A 19,291-nucleotide genomic window follows, 5' to 3' on the forward strand; every position below is an offset into this window, starting at 1 on the left:
GTCTACTGTGCCCACTGCTCTCTATGGCCATGAAATGCATTGAGATGAGATTTTATTTCGTTTTAATTGGTTTGCCATAATGGCTGTATTAAAGGATCACTATAGGGTCTAAACACACCATGTAGGTGGCTTTCACCTCCTTGCCCCCTATAAAAGTTTAAAAATCACCTCATTTACACCGGCGCTTGCTCCGCCCCTTTTGTGACTTAATCAAAATGGCAGATTTATAGCCAATCCAATGCTTTCCCATAGGGAAATATCGGCACAGGGGCGGGGCCAAATTCAATTTTGGTCAATCAGGACCTCTTCATAGAGATGCATTGAATCAATGCATCTCTATGAGGAAAATTCAGCGTCTTCATGCAGAGCATGGGAACACTGAACAGCAGTGCTGCTTACTGTGCTGCCTTGAGCCAGGAAGCTCCTCCAGTGGCCATCTAAAGAGTGGCCACTTGGAGGTGTCCCTAGGGGCAATGTAAACACTGCCTTTTCTCTTAACCCCTTAAGACCGCAGGACGTACTATGCCGTCCTTATTTTGGTGGCTCTAAAAGCCGCAGGACGGCATAGTACGTCCTGCGATCTTATGTACTTACCCGGTCGCCGGCGATCCCACGCCGGCGATCGCGGTATGGGGGACTTACCTGGGAGCCCAGGGAGTCCCCCTGCGTCCTCTTCAGCCGCCCAGGGCCATGTGATCGCGAGGTCCTTGCGAGGACCCCGCGATCACATGGACGGCATAGCCGTCCAAGGCATTGCCAGCAGGGGGAGTGCCTGTAATGACAGGTACTCCCCCTGCTGTCTGAAAAAAAAATAAAAAATGTTAAAACAGTGTAAAAATAAATTATATATACTTAGATCATATATATATTTATTATATATATGATCTAAGTATATATATATACACACATATACACACATACACATAAATATGCATACACTGTCTACGTGTATTTTAATATTAATATATACATAATTATATATATATATATATATATATTAATATCAAAATACACGTACAATGATATTGATTAAATATATATATAATTTTCATTATATATATATATTTATATATAATAAAAAATAAATAAATATATAAATACGTTAAAAAAATAATTAAAAAATAATTAAAAAATAATAAAAAAAAATAGATAAAAAATATATAAACATGCGTAATTTCGTTCTAACTGTATTTTAAAATTAATATATATATATTGATATCAAAATACATGTAGAACGAAATAATATATATATCTATATACATAAGTATATACGTATATATCACTATGTATATACCTATATATAAATAAAAATAATTTAAAAAAATTATATACATATATATACACACATATATATATATATATACACACATATATATATAATAATTCTACGCATATATTTATGTAATAATTTTACATAATTAGGTCATTTTATTAATTACAATTTGCAGGACCTGCCTGCCAACCCAGGCCAAAAGTTCAGGGAATTACATTGTCTAGCACTATATTTAACTCTGTAACTTTCCAAGACACCATGAAACCTGTACATGGGGGGTACTGTTTTACTCGAAAGACTTCGCTGAACACAAATATTAGTGTTTCAAAACAGTAAAATATATTACAACGACGATATCGTCAGTGACAGTGACATTTTTTGCATTTTTCACACAAAAATGGCACTTACACTGACGATATAATTGTTGTGATACGTTTTACTGTTTTGAAACACTAATATTTGTGTTCAGCGAAGTCTCCTGAGTATAACAGTACCCCTCATGTACAGGTTTTATGGTGTTTTCAAAAGTTACAGAGTCAAATATAAGGTTTGCGTTTCAGTTTTTTCACATTAAAATTCGCCAAGTTGCCTTTGAGACCGTATGGTAGCCCAGGAATGAAAATTATCCCCATGATGGCATACCATTTGCAATAGTAGACAACCCAGGGTATTGCAAATAGGGTATGTTCAGTTTTTTTAGTAGCCACTTAGTCACAAACACTGGCCAAAATTTGCGTTCAAATTAGTTTTTTGCATTTTCAAATATTAACACTAACTTTGGCCAGTGTTTGTGACCAAGTGGCTACTAAAAAAGACTGGACATACTCAATTTGCAATACCTTAGGTTGTCTACTTTTGCAAATGGTATGCCATCATGGGGGTAATTCTTATTTCTGGGCTACCATATGGTCTCAAAGGCAACGTAACCAATCTGGCGAATTTCAATGTAAAAAAACTGAAATATGTAACACGCTATATTTGACCCTGTAACTTCCCAAAACACCATAAAACCTGTACATAGGGGGTACTGTTTTACACGCGAGACATCGCTGAATACAAATATGTGTATTGTATTGCAGTAAAAGCAAACAGTATTATGACATTCACAGTTAGAATGTCACGTAGAACTAAAAAATTTTAAAAATTCTTATTTTCTCCCATTTTTTAAATATTTTTTTCTTATTAAATTATGTTCCATACCTAAATATTTGATGTTAAGTGAAAGCCCCGTTTCCCCTGAATAAAATGATATATAATAATGGGGGGTGCATTTAATATGAAAGAGGTGAATTATGGTTGGACAGACATATAGCGCAAATGCCAGGTTTTGTTTACGTTTTTTTGGATCACAACTTGTACATTTGGCTGCGGTCTTAAGGGGTTAAAGGAGGTGTTTACATGAAAATGCCTGAAGGGAGCTATTATACTCACCAGAACAACTACATTAAGCTGGAGTTGTTCTGGTGACTATTGTGTCCCTTTAAGGCCTTTTGAGTGAAAGATGAATGATAGCCTGCCTGGCTGTCTATCTCCTCTCAGCGACTTTACCCGTGAACAAAGTTTGCTGACTGCCTGGGCTGGTTTATTTCATCTTTTATTTTGTATTTATTCAGCTGTTAACTGTTTAAATCCTGGGAGCGTTCTCAATACATTAAAAGTCATTATGCTAGTGCTAGTTGCAGGGATAAGGACGACTGCTGTAAATTACAGCTCCCAATATGCTCAGCCAGCCAGTTGTAGTTAGTGGCTTCTAGTGTCCTAGCTTTTGCCTGTTCCTGGCTCATATTGGTAGGACTCAACATTCTTAAAACAGTCATAAAAGCTGAAGTATTTGGCTTATGGTCAGCATATATCTGTTTAAAGAGAAAGCTGCCGGGGCCAAGAGATGAAATATTACATGATTGGGATCTGCTGGGTAACAGAACTCTCTCACTGAGACTAAATTGAATGCACTGTGGGTTGTGGAACAGTAAATGCAGATAATAATTGGAATTGAAGTACATAAGAAGAGCTAAGAAAATGTAATGTAGCACTTTCTTAAAGGCTAAGATATCGCAAGAGGCAAGTGAAATGTTGGTAAGAAATAAATCAAACGCTAACTGAGGGTTCATTGAGACTGAACACAATTGGATGGCACTGAGCCGTCTTATCCAGTTAAAGGGACAGCTCCATGTTGGATGAATGTAAACACAGACAGTGGCTTGTTTAACTGTAAGAATAGATTATAAGAGAGCTTGCTAAGCATTTTCCCTTAAGTAAATCAGCTGGTTCCATTGTATTCTCAGGATTTAGAAATCATACTGGACATTGTAATGCACATTGTGGTGTGATTCAGTGCACATCCACCATTACGGTAAAAAAAAAAAGGTTTCTTGTTTTTTTGATATTTTGTTCAACTTCCAAATAATGTACAGTGGGACCTCGGTTTACAAATTTAATGCGTTCTCCTGGACGTTTCTTATTGCGAAAAATTTGTAAACCGAAATGCATTGAAAACCAATTAATCTGTTCTGGAGGTCAGAAAAAAGTCAAAATGAGCTGGCATGGAAACCAACCCACAATGCAGAACACACAGTAAAAGGCATGCAACGACAAAGCTCAGCTCCCTACCTTTCCACAGCTTGAGAAATGCACCAAAAAGTCCCAAAACAACTGCAAACAATTTCCAGAATGGCTCCAAAACTCGATGCAAAAGCCGCTCCAACACCTCCACACTCGACGCCACGTGCCACCCACAGGCTCCAGCATGCAGTGTGCGGCGCTATAAACCTCCCAGGTGCAATGCATCCTGGGGAAACTTGCTTTGTATTGCGAAAAATCTTTGAAAACCGAGGCATTATTTTCAATGGATTTTCATTTATAAATCGAAAATTATGTTAACCGAGGCGTTTGTAAACAGAGGTCCCACTGTAATTATTATAAATCACGAGAACAGGAAATTGCAAACTGTGACCCTGCATGCCTAACAGGGCCGGACTGGCCCACCGGGACACCAGGAAATTTCCCGGTGGGCTGGCACACTAGGTGGCCGGTGCGCGGCCGCCTAGTGTGCACCAGCCCGGGCCGCAATTACAGGGTGACCGGCAGGAGGAGATGCGCTCCCCTCCTGCCGGTCACAGAATGTAGCGTGGCCGGGCAGGCAGACCGGGTAGGGGCAGTGGCACTGGGCCAGCCTACACCCGGCGGGCAGGCAGGCCCTGCTTACACCCGGCGGGCAGGCAGGCTGGCTGGTGCGCGAGGGAGCACTCTCCCCTGAGTTCTTCCTCTTCAGCTCCCTCGCGCACCGCACTGATACCGGAGCCGGAAGATGACGTCATCTTCCGGCACCGGTATCAGTACGCGGCGCGCGAGGGAGCTGAAGAGGAAGCACTCAGGGGAGAGTGCTCCCTCGCGCACCGGCCAGCCTGCCTGCCCGCCGGGTGACCGGCCCCCCATGAGCCCAGCAGCACCACTGGACCCCAGGGAATCCCCTCAGCACTCCAAAAGGTAAGGAGGCTGGGGGGATTAAATTAAAAAAAAATGTGTTAGTGTGTGTGTGTGTGTTAGTGTTACTGTGAGTGTTAGTGTGTATGTGTGTTAGTGTTACTGTGAGTGTTAGTGTGTGTGTGTGTGTGTTAGTGTTACTGTGAGTGTGTGTGTGTTAGTGTTACTGTGAGTGTTGGTGTGTGTTAGTGTTACTGTGAGTGTTAGTGTGTGTGTTAGTGTTACTGTGAGTGTTAGGGTGTGTGTGTGTGTGTTAGTGTTACTGTGAGTGTTAGTGTGTTTGTGTGTGTGTGTTACTCTGAGTGTTAGTGTGTGTGTGTGTGTGTGTGTTAGTGTTACTCTGAGTGTTAGTGTGTGTGTGTGTGTGTGTGTGTGTTAGTGTTACTGTGAGTGTTAGTGTGTGTGTGTTAGTGTTACTCTGAGTGTTAGTGTGTGTGTGTGTGTGTGTTAGTGTTACTGTGAGTGTTAGTGTTACTGTGAGTGTTAGTGTTACTGTGAGTGTTAGTCTGTGTGTTACTGTGTGTGTTAGTGTTACTGTGAGTGTTACTATGAGTGTTAGTGTTAGTGTCAGTGAGTGTGTGTCTGCTAGTGAGTGTCAGTGAGTGTGTTACTGTGTGTGTCTGTTACTGAGTGTGTTTGTGTTAGTGAGTCTGTTTGATGTCTGTTAGTGAGTGTGTGTTTGTCAGTGAGAGTGTATGTTTTGTAAGTGAGTGTGTATGTATGTCTGTCGCTGAGTGTGTCTCTGTCAGTAAATGTGTGTGTCTGTTAGTTAGTGTGTATGCGTCTGTTCGTGAGAGTGTGTGTGTGTCTTCAGCACTTACCTTTCTCCAGCGCCGGACTCCCTAGGCGCTGGGGATCCCTCCGCCGCTCAGCTCCGAATGCGCATGCACGGCAAGAGCCGTGCGCGCATTCAAACCGCCCATAGGAAAGCATTACTCAATGCTTTCCTATGGACGTTCAGTGTCTTAGAATCGCGGAAGCTCCTCTAGCGGCTGTCAGTGAGACAGCCGCTAGAGGCTGGATTCACCCTCAGTGAAAAATAGCAGTTTCTCTGAAACTGCTATGCTTTTAGCTGCAGGGTTAAAACTAGAGGGGCCTGACACCCATACCACTTCATTGAGCTGATGGATCTGGGTGTCTGTAGTGGCCCTTTAACCCCTTAAGGACATGTCATGATTCCCTTTTATTACAGAAGTTTGGTCCTTAAGGGGTTAAGTGTGTGTGCATCTGCATGCACTGGTGTACATACCGCGGTCGCAGGGGTCGCAACCGTGCAACCCCTGCGACCAGGTGCCCGCCGCCATGTGTTGCGGCCCCGGCCTGCGCAGAGTAAGCGTGCGGGGGGGGGGGGCAGGGATCACACCGGGGCCCCATAGGTCATGTGTATGCCACTGGGTAGGGGAGCTTCTGACAGGAACCTGCAAGCGAGAACGCTCCTCCCGCGAGCAGGCAGGTTGGAGCGTTGCCGTGCGTTACCATGGCAACGCTCCGACCTGCCTGCTGTTCTCGCGGGAGAAGAGCAAAGTCAGCCTGCAGCCAGAGGAGCTGCAGGCTGAACAGCACGCGCCACCACTGGACCACCAGGGATTGAAAAGTTCCCCCTCTCCCCTGGGCCCTGACCAAAGGTAAAGGGGGAGGGGATTAAAAAAAGTTTTTTTTGAAAAAATATATCAATGCTATAACCCCCCCCCCATACACACACTACACTCCTCCCCCCCACCAACAGCACCCCTCCACACACACAGAACCCCCCCACACACAGAACACCTTCACACCTTCACGCACACAGAACTCCTTCATGCACGCAGAACCCCTCCACACATAAAAAGCACCCCTTCACGCACACAACACCCCTTCACGCACACAGCACCCCTTTACGCGCACAGCACCACTTCATGCACACAGCACCCCTTCACGCACACAGCACCCCTCCATGCACAAACGATTTCTTTCATGTTTGAGTGATAGTTTTCAGTATTTTTCCCGCTTCCATATCTGCGCACTATGCTGGCGCGATGCATTACGGGGCTGGTATGGAATTTTTTTCCAGGGCTGCTTTTCATTCCCAGTCCGGCCCTGATGCCTAATAATAAACGGGGCATTGGTCTTATCTAGAATCTGCACTATAGTATTCTAGATCATTGGTGACTGACCTTGACTTTCCAGATCTTTGGAATCTACTGAATGCTGGTTTGAAGTTTAGTATATAGACATTGTGGATATCATGCTGGCTGTCTCTAGCCTGAAAGATAAACAGGTAGTTTCTCCGTCACTTACAGAACTATAACTCATTGTAGTCCTTCGACTTCTTCTGTATTAACCAGCATGGCAATTGACCGTACTGGATACTTGTGAGTGTAAGATTTGTTTATTTTTTCTTTCTTTAACATATACTAAATAATTTTTTGTACTTATCTTCCACCAGCCGAGTGTTTAAGACGGATATGGAGCTGGAGATCCTTAGATACACAAATCGTGTGTCCAGTGAAGCTCACAAAGAGGTAAATTTAAATAAAAAATAAAGTAAAGGTTCACTGGGTGTCAGTAATTGTAATCCGCATGGGCTGCCGTAGATGCCAGCTTTTATCTACACTTTTTTTTATTGTCAAATGGTGGCTAATTGAATTGGCTTCAGGTAAAATGTGAGTATTGATTATTGAACCGTTCGCTCCTTCCCTTCTGTCTGCATAAAAAGAAACGGTAATATAAATGTCTCAGGATATATCACCTCTGTGAATAGTAAAGTAAGAAAGGCCTTTAGTTGTGTTTAACCCCTTTAGACCCAGTGCAGCAGGTTGCCAATCTATGCTCTGCAATGCAGTACTGTACTGTCTTTATCAAAAGAACAATATCTCCTTCTCTGTGCAGTGATCCAACTGTTTATACACACTGCTTGATATAAAAAAGATGGTGGTTTATCAAATATGACACCATGTATCTGTCTCTGGGTGTTTTTCGATAATCCAACTCACAGAGTGTAACATTTAATCTTCTGGTTGTTGGATGTGGTTGATCAGTGGAGACATCAAGCATTTTAAATAAAATATGTATATATATATTTTTTTTTTTTTTTTATCATCTGCCTCCCAGGTCATGAAAGCTGCACGAGTGGGCATGAAGGAATATGAGCTTGAAAGGTAAACGAGAAATGGAAATAAAACTGTAGAAATTCACTTGTGCTATTAAAAGTCAGCTGTATGCCTTCATTCTATCTGTGCTGTCAGGAGAGCAGAAAGGATCTTGTTAGCGGCCACCCCTGTAGAGACTGGATGAGCTGTAGGTTGTGAACATGTCTCCGTATTCCCACTGTGACGCGGGGAAGAGAGTTAAACTGATCTTTACTGTGGGTCATCTATCTATTGATACAGGACTGTAATTCATTTTACTGGGCCTGCATATATAGATAATGATGCTGGAATTAGGATTGAAGAAAAGGGAAAAGATGGCAGGTAGGGAGCGGTAATACCCTGTATAAATTTTACTCTTAAAGTGGTAATAGCAGGATGGAATGTCGCATTCTCCGTAGGAGTAGTGTTCTCGGAGAAAAATTCTAAAACGTCATAATTTTCCAAATAAAAGATCAGAATGAGTGCAGTTGTTTCTCATTTTAAATAAACTTGTGGTGTAAACACATAGATGATCTCTTTTTTTATTTTTTTTATTTTTCTCTCCCCTTCGCTCCATTATTTTAATAGCCACCCCTTCCAAACAGCCGGTTAACTCTGAAGCAATGATCGGAACCAATTATCTGTAGAACCTCATTGAAAGCATGCTCAATTGGGCATGCTGGCGTTTTAAACGGTCTAGTTTTTGCATGAGGTTGTAGAAACTCATTTAGTGAGGTTTTCCAAGTGGTCCTCTAATTAAAATGTCTCTTTGTGATGAAATGGCAGTGTAGAATTGTATTAGACGCCAAATGTATTATACAACAAAATGTTGACGTAGATAAAAAAAAAAATGTCATAGTAGGTCAAAACGTTGCTGCTTTCTTTTTTGTTTCATTAAAACTGCCTGCGGCTTTAACACCTTGAGTGCCTGAAGAATTTTTTTTTCAGTAGATAATTTTAATTGCCGGACTGCGGTTTATAAACTCTTAGAGGTGTAAAGTCAACTGATTTCTCCATATTTCTGTTGTAATTAAAGGCATGGTTCTAACAATGCGTGTGTGTATGTGTATATTTGCTACAATTCTGTGTTAATGGATCAATATTAGTGTTCTCCTGTATACTATGAATTACATACACGGTTACTTTAGCAGTTACATACGCCATGATGGAGGGGCAGGAAGCAATTTATGGCAGTTTTGCACGCACAACGTATAGTTTAAATGTAGTACCTACGTGATCGTGAACTTGCCATACACATGCTCTGCGTGTAACAGGCTCACTAAAAGTCACCATAACAATGGGAGGAGCAGGTTATCGTTGGTCCATCGCGCACTGCATATCGAATTATTTAAGTATATATGTAACTTTGTTTGTCTGAACATAGCTGGCTTTTTTTTTGCCTATTATTAGGTGAAATATATATGAATGAGTTTGAGGGAGTTATCTATCATCTATCTGTCTATCAATTGCTTTTTTTTTTTTTTTTACTTTCAAGCCAGCCGTTAATACAGCAAAACGCAACTAAAATTATAACTGCTGAATTAAATCAAGCGAAATTTGGTTTACTTCACAAACATACTTCCTCTAAAGCATGTTTAGTAAAGGAGTATTTGAGTCAGGGCCGCCATCAGGGGGTGACAGCCATGACGGTTGTCACGGGCCCGGAGGTCCTGGGGGGCCCGAACTGCTTTGACAGTCCCGGGCCCCACATTCCCTCTCTGCACATATATATAGCGATGATAGCTATATAAATGTGCAGCTGCAGGCCCCCGGCTCCCTATACTTGCAGAGGGGGCCCAGCAGACTGCATCTGTATGTTACAGCTCTTTGCTCTCTCTAACTCCTGCGAGACCCGCGGCAGTCAGAGCGTTGCCACGGGTTACCATGGCAACACTCCGCGCGGCATGCACACCACACTCGCGGGAGATAGAGAGAGCAAAGAGCTGTAACATACAGCTGCAGTCTGCTGGGCCCCCTCTGCAAGTATAGGGAGCCAGGGGGCCCCACAATGCCACCGGACCACCAGGGAATGGAATCTCCCCCCTCCCTGAACCAGGTAAGAAGCAGGGAGGGGGGAATAACATTTATTACATTTAATGGAGGGGGGGTGGAATGCTCCATTTGCACAACATGCATACACTAGTAAACACACACACACTCTGCATTCACTACACTAACACACACTCTGCATTCACTACACTAACACACTTTGCATTCACTACACTAACACACTGCATCCACTACACTGACACACATTCTGCATTCACTACACTGACACACTCTGCATTCACTACACTGACACACTCTGCATTCACTACACTAACCCACACTCTGCATCCACTGCACTAACACACACATTGCATTCACTACACACTAACACGCACTCTGCATTCACTACACACTAACACACACTCTGCATTCATTACACTGAAACACACACTCTGCATTCATTCACTACACTGACACACACACTGCATTCATTACACTGACACACACTCTGCATTCATTACACTAACACACACTCTGCATTCACTACATTGACACACACTCTGCATTCACTACATTGACACAAACTCTGCATTCACTACATTGACACACACTTTGCATTCACTACACACTAACACACATAGAAAAAATAATAGGGAGAAAAAAAGGGAAATAAAAATTATTACATAAAAGCCATAATGTCCAAATCGGTATTAAGTCCAAAATTATCTTAAGTCTTTAATTTGTGAATCCACATGGTTTCTCGTTTGCACATGTTTTGGATAATATTACACCTCACTCTCTTCTAAAAACTGTATATGGGTTTTGTAGTCTCTACCTCTGGTACAATTTTGACTGAGTTTAATGAACTGTTCATTTAGATATACTGACTAGCCAATTTTTACGAAAGCAGCTGTTAAAATCTATTTTAACCTGTTGCTTTAAATTAAGTTGTATTCATTTATATTTTTATTGAGTTATCATATGTGATATACATCATTTCCATTGTATAAGTAAGCAATATGCATGTGTCCATTAATCAGCCACTGTCCTGGGGCAAATTTCCGGGAAGCATACTGTGGGGTCCACCGGTGGTTATTAGACAAGGACATATGTCTCTGTGGACTCAGATGGTTATCTGGGCACAAACTGGCCTTGGTATTGTTTTAGTCTCTTTGTCTGTGGTTCGGGTGGGACTGGTTCCTATTGTGTGCTGTAGTGTCTGGGGTCCAGCGCCATGAGGCTCTTCCTCCTGCTGGTCTGTTCAGACTCTGCACTTTACTGGGGCCGGTCTTTGATCCGCCCGCTTGGTGTTGCTTGGAGGGTGGCTCTGTTGTGGGCCGGGGCTGCAGTCCCAGGAGTTTGTAGAACGCCTCGGGGTCTTCTGTTGATGTCAGGGTGTGGGATGTGTCCCCCACTGTCACTTCTAGGGACCCCTCCATTCCCCATCGATACTTTATGGAGCAGTCTCTAAGTTTCCTGGCCACCAGTGCCAGTTTCCTTTTCTCCATCAGTAATGGGGTACTTTGAAAGTAGTGGTGGGCTTAACAACATATGGCCATATGGTGGAACCAAATCCCCATATTTATACTTAGATAGGCATTTTAGTAGCCTTCTTTGTTCTCTTTGTAGTCTGAGTGCGCCGCAACTATTTATTCTCTCATTCATGAAGTTTTGGTCACAGCGGCAGCACCTTTCATACAAAAGTAGGTCTCGGGAGTGCCCCCTATCCTCTCTCTGTTAATATTATATTTGGAATCCAGACCAGATTCCTTAGGGGTTAAGCACCGCGCCCAGGCCCCCCCAGCTTCAGAGTCTCCTTTAGAGATGGCCACAGGTGTGTATATATAGGAGGAGTTTATCAATAGTCAGTTTACTTTTATTATTTTTTCCAGCTAGCAGTCATTTGCAATAGTGAGTATACCCATTTTAGCACAAACACATGAACTATTTAGTTCTAACACTGTTTTTAATTGCTTTCATCACATATGTTTGTATACTCACTATGCTCTTACCAGTATTTAATTTAACACTTTTATTTTTAACACTATTACTATTTATTTGCCCCCACATTTTAGTGTAGGACCCACCAATAATGGGGTACTTTGAAAGTAGTGGTGGGCTTAACAACATATGGCCATATGGTGGAACCAAATCCCCATATTTATACTTAGATAGGCATTTTAGTAGCCTTCTTTGTTCTCTTTGTAGTCTGAGTGCGCCGCAACTATTTATTCTCTCATTCATGAAGTTTTGGTCACAGCGGCAGCACCTTTCATACAAAAGTAGGTCTCGGGAGTGCCCCCTATCCTCTCTCTGTTCAGATGGTTATCTGGGCACAAACTGGCCTTGGTATTGTTTTAGTCTCTTTGTCTGTGGTTCGGGTGGGACTGGTTCCTATTGTGTGCTGTAGTGTCTGGGGTTCAGCGCCATGAGGCTCTTCCTCCTGCTGGTCTGTTCAGACTCTGCACTTTACTGGGGTCGGTCTTTGATCCGCCCGCTTGGTGTTGCTTGGAGGGTGGCTCTGTTGTGGGCCGGGGCTGCAGTTCCAGGAGTTTGTAGAACGCCTCGGGGTCTTCTGTTGATGTCAGGGTGTGGGATGTGTCCCCCACTGTCACTTCTAGGGACCCCTCCATTCCCCATCGATACTTTATGGAGCAGTCTCTAAGTTTCCTGGCCACCAGTGCCAGTTTCCTTTTCTCCATCAGTAATGGGGTACTTTGAAAGTAGTGGTGGGCTTAACAACATATGGCCATATGGTGGAACCAAATCCCCATATTTATACTTAGATAGGCATTTTAGTAGCCTTCTTTGTTCTCTTTGTAGTCTGAGTGCGCCGCAACTATTTATTCTCTCATTCATGAAGTTTTGGTCACAGCGGCAGCACCTTTCATACAAAAGTAGGTCTCGGGAGTGCCCCCTATCCTCTCTCTGTTAATATTATATTTGGAATCCAGACCAGATTCCTTAGGGGTTAAGCACCGCGCCCAGGCCCCCCCAGCTTCAGAGTCTCCTTTAGAGATGGCCACAGGTGTGTATATATAGGAGGAGTTTATCAATAGTCAGTTTACTTTTATTATTTTTTCCAGCTAGCAGTCATTTGCAATAGTGAGTATACCCATTTTAGCACAAACACATGAACTATTTAGTTCTAACACTGTTTTTAATTGCTTTCATCACATATGTTTGTATACTCACTATGCTCTTACCAGTATTTAATTTAACACTTTTATTTTTAACACTAGAAACATAGAAACATAGAAACATAGAATGTGACGGCAGATAAGAACCATTCGGCCCATCTAGTCTGCCCAGTTTTCTAAATACTTTCATTAGTCCCTGGCCTTATCTTATAGTTAGGATAGCCTTATGCCTATCCCACGCATGCTTAAACTCCTTTACTGTGTTAACCTCTACCACTTCAGCTGGAAGGCTATTCCATGCATCCACTACCCTCTCAGTAAAGTAATACTTCCTGATATTATTTTTAAACCTTTGTCCCTCTAATTTAAGACTATGTCCTCTTGTTGTGGTAGTTTTTCTTCTTTTAAATATAGTCTCCTCCTTTACTGTGTTGATTCCCTTTATGTATTTAAATGTTTCTATCATATCCCCCCTGTCTCGTCTTTCCTCCAAGCTATACATGTTAAGATCCTTTAACCTTTGCTGGTAAGTTTTATCCTGCAATCCATGAACCAGTTTAGTAGCCCTTCTTTGAACTCTCTCTAAGGTATCAATATCCTTCTGAAGATAGGGTCTCCAGTACTGTGTACAGTACTCCAAGTGAGGTCTCACCAGTGTTCTGTACAATGGCATGAGCACTTCCCTCTTTCTACTGCTAATACCTCTCCCTATACAGCCAAGCATTCTGCTAGCATTTCCTGCTGCTCTATTACATTGTCTGCCTACCTTTAAGTCATCAGAAATAATCACCCCTAAATCCCTTTCCTCAGATGTTGAGGTTAGGACTTTATCAAATATTCTGTACTCTGCCCTTGGGTTTTTACGTCCAAGATGCATTATCTTGCACTTATCCACATTAAATGTCAGTTGCCACAACTCTGACCATTTTTCTAGTTTACCTAAATCATTTTCCATTTGGCTTATCCCTCCTGGAACATCAACCCTGTTACATATCTTAGTATCATCCGCAAAAAGACACACCTTACCATCAAGACCTTCTGCAATATCACTAATAAAAATATTAAAGAGAATGGGTCCAAGTACAGATTACTATTTATTTGCCCCCACATTTTAGTGTAGGACCCACCAATAATGGGGTACTTTAAAAGTAGTGGTGGGCTTAACAACATATGGCCATATGGTGGAACCAAATCCCCATATTTATACTTAGATAGGCATTTTAGTAGCCTTCTTTGTTCTCTTTGTAGTCTGAGTGCGCCGCAACTATTTATTCTCTCATTCATGAAGTTTTGGTCACAGCGGCAGCACCTTTCATACAAAAGTAGGTCTCGGGAGTGCCCCCTATCCTCTCTCTGTTCAGATGGTTATCTGGGCACAAACTGGCCTTGGTATTGTTTTAGTCTCTTTGTCTGTGGTTCGGGTGGGACTGGTTCCTATTGTGTGCTGTAGTGTCTGGGGTTCAGCGCCATGAGGCTCTTCCTCCTGCTGGTCTGTTCAGACTCTGCACTTTACTGGGGTCGGTCTTTGATCCGCCCGCTTGGTGTTGCTTGGAGGGTGGCTCTGTTGTGGGCCGGGGCTGCAGTTCCAGGAGTTTGTAGAACGCCTCGGGGTCTTCTGTTGATGTCAGGGTGTGGGATGTGTCCCCCACTGTCACTTCTAGGGACCCCTCCATTCCCCATCGATACTTTATGGAGCAGTCTCTAAGTTTCCTGGCCACCAGTGCCAGTTTCCTTTTCTCCATCAGTACGGAAAATGGAATGTCTCCATAGATGGCTATGTTGCTACCTTCGAATTCTATAGCCCCTTGCGTTCTGCAGCGGCTCAAGAGTGCGTTTCTGACACTTACATCGCGTGTCACCACTATGACATCCCTGGTGGTCCCTTCCGGTGCTGCTGGGGATTTGCGGACTCTGAACACCGAGGTTATCAGTGGCGGGGTAGCTCCCCCCTCAATTCCCAGATTGTCTATGAGGCTCTGAGTGTATAGTAGTAGCCTCTCGTTACCAATCGCCTCCGGGATCCCCCTGAGGCGAATGTTCCTGCGCCTATGTAGAGTTTCCAGCACTGTCACAGTGCGGTTTAGTCTCTGTACCTGCGCGGATAGGTCCCCCATTTTTGCCACGGTCTCTTGTATTTGTGCATCTCTGGCAGTCTCTCTCTCTTCCAGAGCTCGGACTTTGGTGTGGACTGTCCCCACCTCGGCCTGTACCACTTGCAGGTCCTCTGTCCATACTCTCCTGAGATCTAGCAGGAGTTTCTTTATGTCTCCCTTCGTGGAGGGGGCTGAGTCTTCGTCAGACTCTGATGCGGTGGAATCTCCGCCTGATCGTAGCGGCGTGGAGGGATCCTCTTCCTCTGGAGAGTCTTTCGACAGTGTGTTTTCCACTCTGGCCTCGGGCGCCATCTTAGCTTGCAGCCGCGGTATGGGTCTTTCGAAGGAGAGTCGAATATCGGGTAATTGGGTCGTCTCTGTGTGCGGAGCTTTCCTGTTTTTGCGCCCCATTGTTCCCTCTGGTGGGGGGTGATGTTTCTGTCCGGTTACTTTTGTTTTTGACGGCCAAAATTGCATTTTTGCTGTGGTTTGATACGGAGCCTCTCACTTAGGCGTCCGCTCAGTCTCTTGGTCGGCCACGCCCCCTACATTAAGTTTTAATAAAAATAAATCCTTCATCAATTATGATGATGACATTATCTTTTCCAGAGCACCATGTTTGCCTTCCACTTATGCGCCACCCAAATAAATTTGTCTTACCAAACAGCGACAAAAAGGTTTACATAATTTGGTGCAAACCTGATGCCCATGGCAGTCCCACAAATTCCCAAATAAAATGTATCCTGGAATTTAAACTAATTGTGGAATAGGATAAAAGAAATACAATCCAAATTAAAGTTTGCTTGGTTATCACTTAGATTGTCTACCCTACTGAATACTCTTTCTATTGCTAATCTGCACTTTAGAATTATCAAATGTACTTTAAACTTGTCAAATGTAACACATTTGGGGGGGGAGGAGTCTGGATTCTAGAGAATTATGGGAATTGTAGAAGCATCAAAAGAACTATTGATGGATATACCTGTCATACACTCCCTTGTGATATTCCTGCCTTATTTGAAAGGGTTATTATGTGATAGATATTTTATATGTACAGTATATTCTGTTATGTATGGTTTGCATAAATTAAATTAAGCTGCACATTTCTGAAAACGTATCTGTCACTTTTCAGTATTTTATGAAGATATAACGTTTGGTCATTCCCAGCAGCTTTCACAAGTGGCAGCTGTGTGTTTGAGGCATCGATCTATGGAGGTTCAGAGGTTCCTGACGTTTCTTTGGATATTCCATAAACCTCAGTGTTTTTTACTCTTTTGGTTTGTGGAAACTGAAATGCAGAAGCTGGAGAAGCCACAAGAACCAACTTGAGATAAGTACAACTTGTCTTCCCCTGCATATTGCATTTGTCTCTTTCTGGGGTCTTTGCAACATTTGCAAAGACCCCCAAAGGGACAGATTCAATTTAAGAGTTAGTTATTGTAAACTTTCTACAAAACTACTAACGCATGAACACACACATTGATTGCTCACATTTAGAACCATGGCTCATACTTTAGGTAGATCCCCAGAACTTCAACTCCCATGATGCTTTGCATGCCTTTAGAATGACAAAGCATCATGGAAGCTGTAGTTTTTACACATTTGGGGATCTACCTTTTCGGCACCTCTGCTTTAAACTATGCATATGATACTTGATATTAAAAGTATTATTATTTCAATATATTAAAATATCAGAAAGTATATATTAAAGAAATGTTTATCCATCAAAATATTACATATTTATATATTTTTCATAATATTAAATCATTTTACAAGTTTATCCAAAACTATTAGAGTGAGTCCTTTGTGTGAATAGAATTTGTTTTGCCCTGTTTACTCTACTCTACTTACTTTGCTCCACTTTGTATTAAACTCTAAACTAGGTCATCGTTTTTTGGAAGTTTTATATATATATATATATATCTTTTTTTCCTTCATTTATAATTTTATTTTATTCTGTTCAGCTTTCCACTCCTGTGTCCATGGCAACTGATATCACTTGACTGGAACACAAGGTTTGATTATTAAGGTGCGATACTGGAAGCTTATTTCTGTAAATTATACTCCGGTTACGTTTAAGGCAGAATGTTGTGTTTGTTCTTGTACCTATTGAGATCATTTTTGAACTTACCTATAAAATAGTTGTTTGTGAAATGGTAACCTTTGAATTTTACCAAAAAAAAAGAGATGAAGTGACAAATCCCCTGCTCAGTTTTCACATCTGTAGAAAGGTTTGGAGCACACATTGGTGTAAAGGGGATGGTTCTATGCTTTTATTATTTTATAAGGAATCCCAAACATTCTGCAGCGCAGTAGGTAAAGAAAACACGAATGATGAAATGATGGAAGAAAATAATTAAAAATAAAACCACTTGTGGATAGGGTCCTACTCAGAATCTTATGATCTTGTATATCTTAGTAAACACAATTGCTCTCCATGGGGGCTGTCATTTAGAATCATATACCCATTTACTCAAAGCCTGCATTTATTAAAGTCAAACCTCTGAGGGATAATAACACACTGACTTTATCACTTGGGACTGCTTGTTACAGGTTGTTTTTTTTTAGAAGTTTTGTTTTTAACTGAAATGAGATGGGCGTCTCTATATGAGTAATTGTAATTATAGAGCAGAACGTCAGTTCTCATGTTCTAATCAATAAAACACCCGGCACAACACCTATATGTATTCAGGTACCAATGCTGAAATAAAACAAACAAAGCAAACAAACATAAGATGCCCCAGAACAAAATCTCTTGCCTCTTAAAGCCACCACTGTGCCTGCTATACGTGGTTTGTGTATGTATAGTATGTGCACATCTACAGACAGGTTGTGATTGGCCATGAATAATTCCTAAATTCAGTACTACCTTTCTAAACCAATTTAACTTCCCTTTGTTGGGAGAAAGAACTTGTTTATCCTCTGACATTCTACATAATGTTCTGTTTTGTCACTATTCTGTTCTTTTGGAAAATCCTCGGCGGCAGACTGCGGCGTGCGTGAGTGCTTGTGTGTTTTTGTCTGTTTGCTCAGCAGAATGAATGAATGAAGTTCTTAAAAACTGAATATTACATTTTTTCTTTCTTTCTTTAAGGCTAAACTGCTTTTTCTAATGGTTTAATATTTAAGGCAGGAAGACGAAAATGTATTCCAGCGTCGAAACCGATGAAAAAATATTTACTTCTGCCAAAAATCATCTTTGAATAATAAAATATCCCTCCAGGACCCGGCAACATCTGTTGAATAATTGCAGTGTAGGGAAGATGATTTTGCCCAGCTTTTACAGCAAAGGCAAACAATGATTCTGGGATGCAAGATTACGTCCAGGTTTACAGAAAATCGGATTCAAGATTTTTCTGTAGTCAAGAGCAAAAATCTGTGACCTGTGGATTGGTCTCTGTGGGAGCAATTATTCTAGTTGGTATATCGTCTCCCCCCCCGCCCCCCACGTGCTGCATATTACAAGATGTCAAAGGGAAGTTTAACCCCTGTTACTCTTAAACGGTATTTGCCTGGAATTAGATGAAGATTGCACTTCTTCTAAGGGTGTAATAAACATGGAATAAACAGTTTTTCTAGCGAAACGTCAGATTGCTTACAGCACACAAACGCAGGGCATGAAACTGCCGTCTGTTATGTATATTTAAGAGATGCACAGTGCGTGCATGATTTTATACACACAAAATATTTTGACATAGGGCTGTGCCTAGGGTACAATCTAAACTTTGTTCTGTATAATGGTAATTGTATTCCGGTTTTGCCGTATAATATTCAAAGTGTTCTCTGGACAAATGTTTCTTTAGAGCTGTATTATGTCTGAGAAGGTATAGCTGTGGATTAGCTTGGGGTCTGAATGGAATTAAATGTGTTGGAGTTGAACTGGTTGGGTTTGTTAAAGTATTAGTGTTGCTGGGATTTGACATCTTGTCGAGATGGTGCAGCAAAAGCTTTTGTGATATTATAAGTGTCTGGGAATATCCAATGGGGTCTGTGTGCTGTATGCAGCCTAATGCATTGACTCTCAGAGTGATTTAACTGACTGTATGTCATAGACTGCAGGGATCTCATTAAGAGCCAGGCTCCTTCATAGAATCACCCATTCAGGCATGTATAGAACACATCATAAAGAATAAAAAAGGTGCAAGGAGCAAATTAAAATAAATACATCTAAGAACCCGAATTGTGATAGAAACATAGAATGTGACG

The 19,291-nt window shown here is 41.8% G+C and overlaps 1 long non-coding RNA gene across 1 annotated transcript in view; it reads left to right on the forward strand.

The window, feature by feature from the left end:
* The window catches only part of LOC134578912 (uncharacterized), a 44,571-nt gene extending 36,678 nt beyond the window's left edge, over nucleotides 1-7,893 (forward strand). The window contains exons 3-4 of the long non-coding RNA XR_010086145.1: nucleotides 7,182-7,257; nucleotides 7,847-7,893. This is a non-coding gene — a long non-coding RNA (uncharacterized LOC134578912). The remainder of the gene's footprint in view (nucleotides 1-7,181; nucleotides 7,258-7,846) is intronic.
* Nucleotides 7,894-19,291: the final 11,398 nt, after the last annotated feature.

The sequence above is a fragment of the Pelobates fuscus genome, chromosome 12 (assembly GCF_036172605.1).
Source record: "Pelobates fuscus isolate aPelFus1 chromosome 12, aPelFus1.pri, whole genome shotgun sequence".
Lineage (NCBI taxonomy): Eukaryota > Metazoa > Chordata > Amphibia > Anura > Pelobatidae > Pelobates > Pelobates fuscus.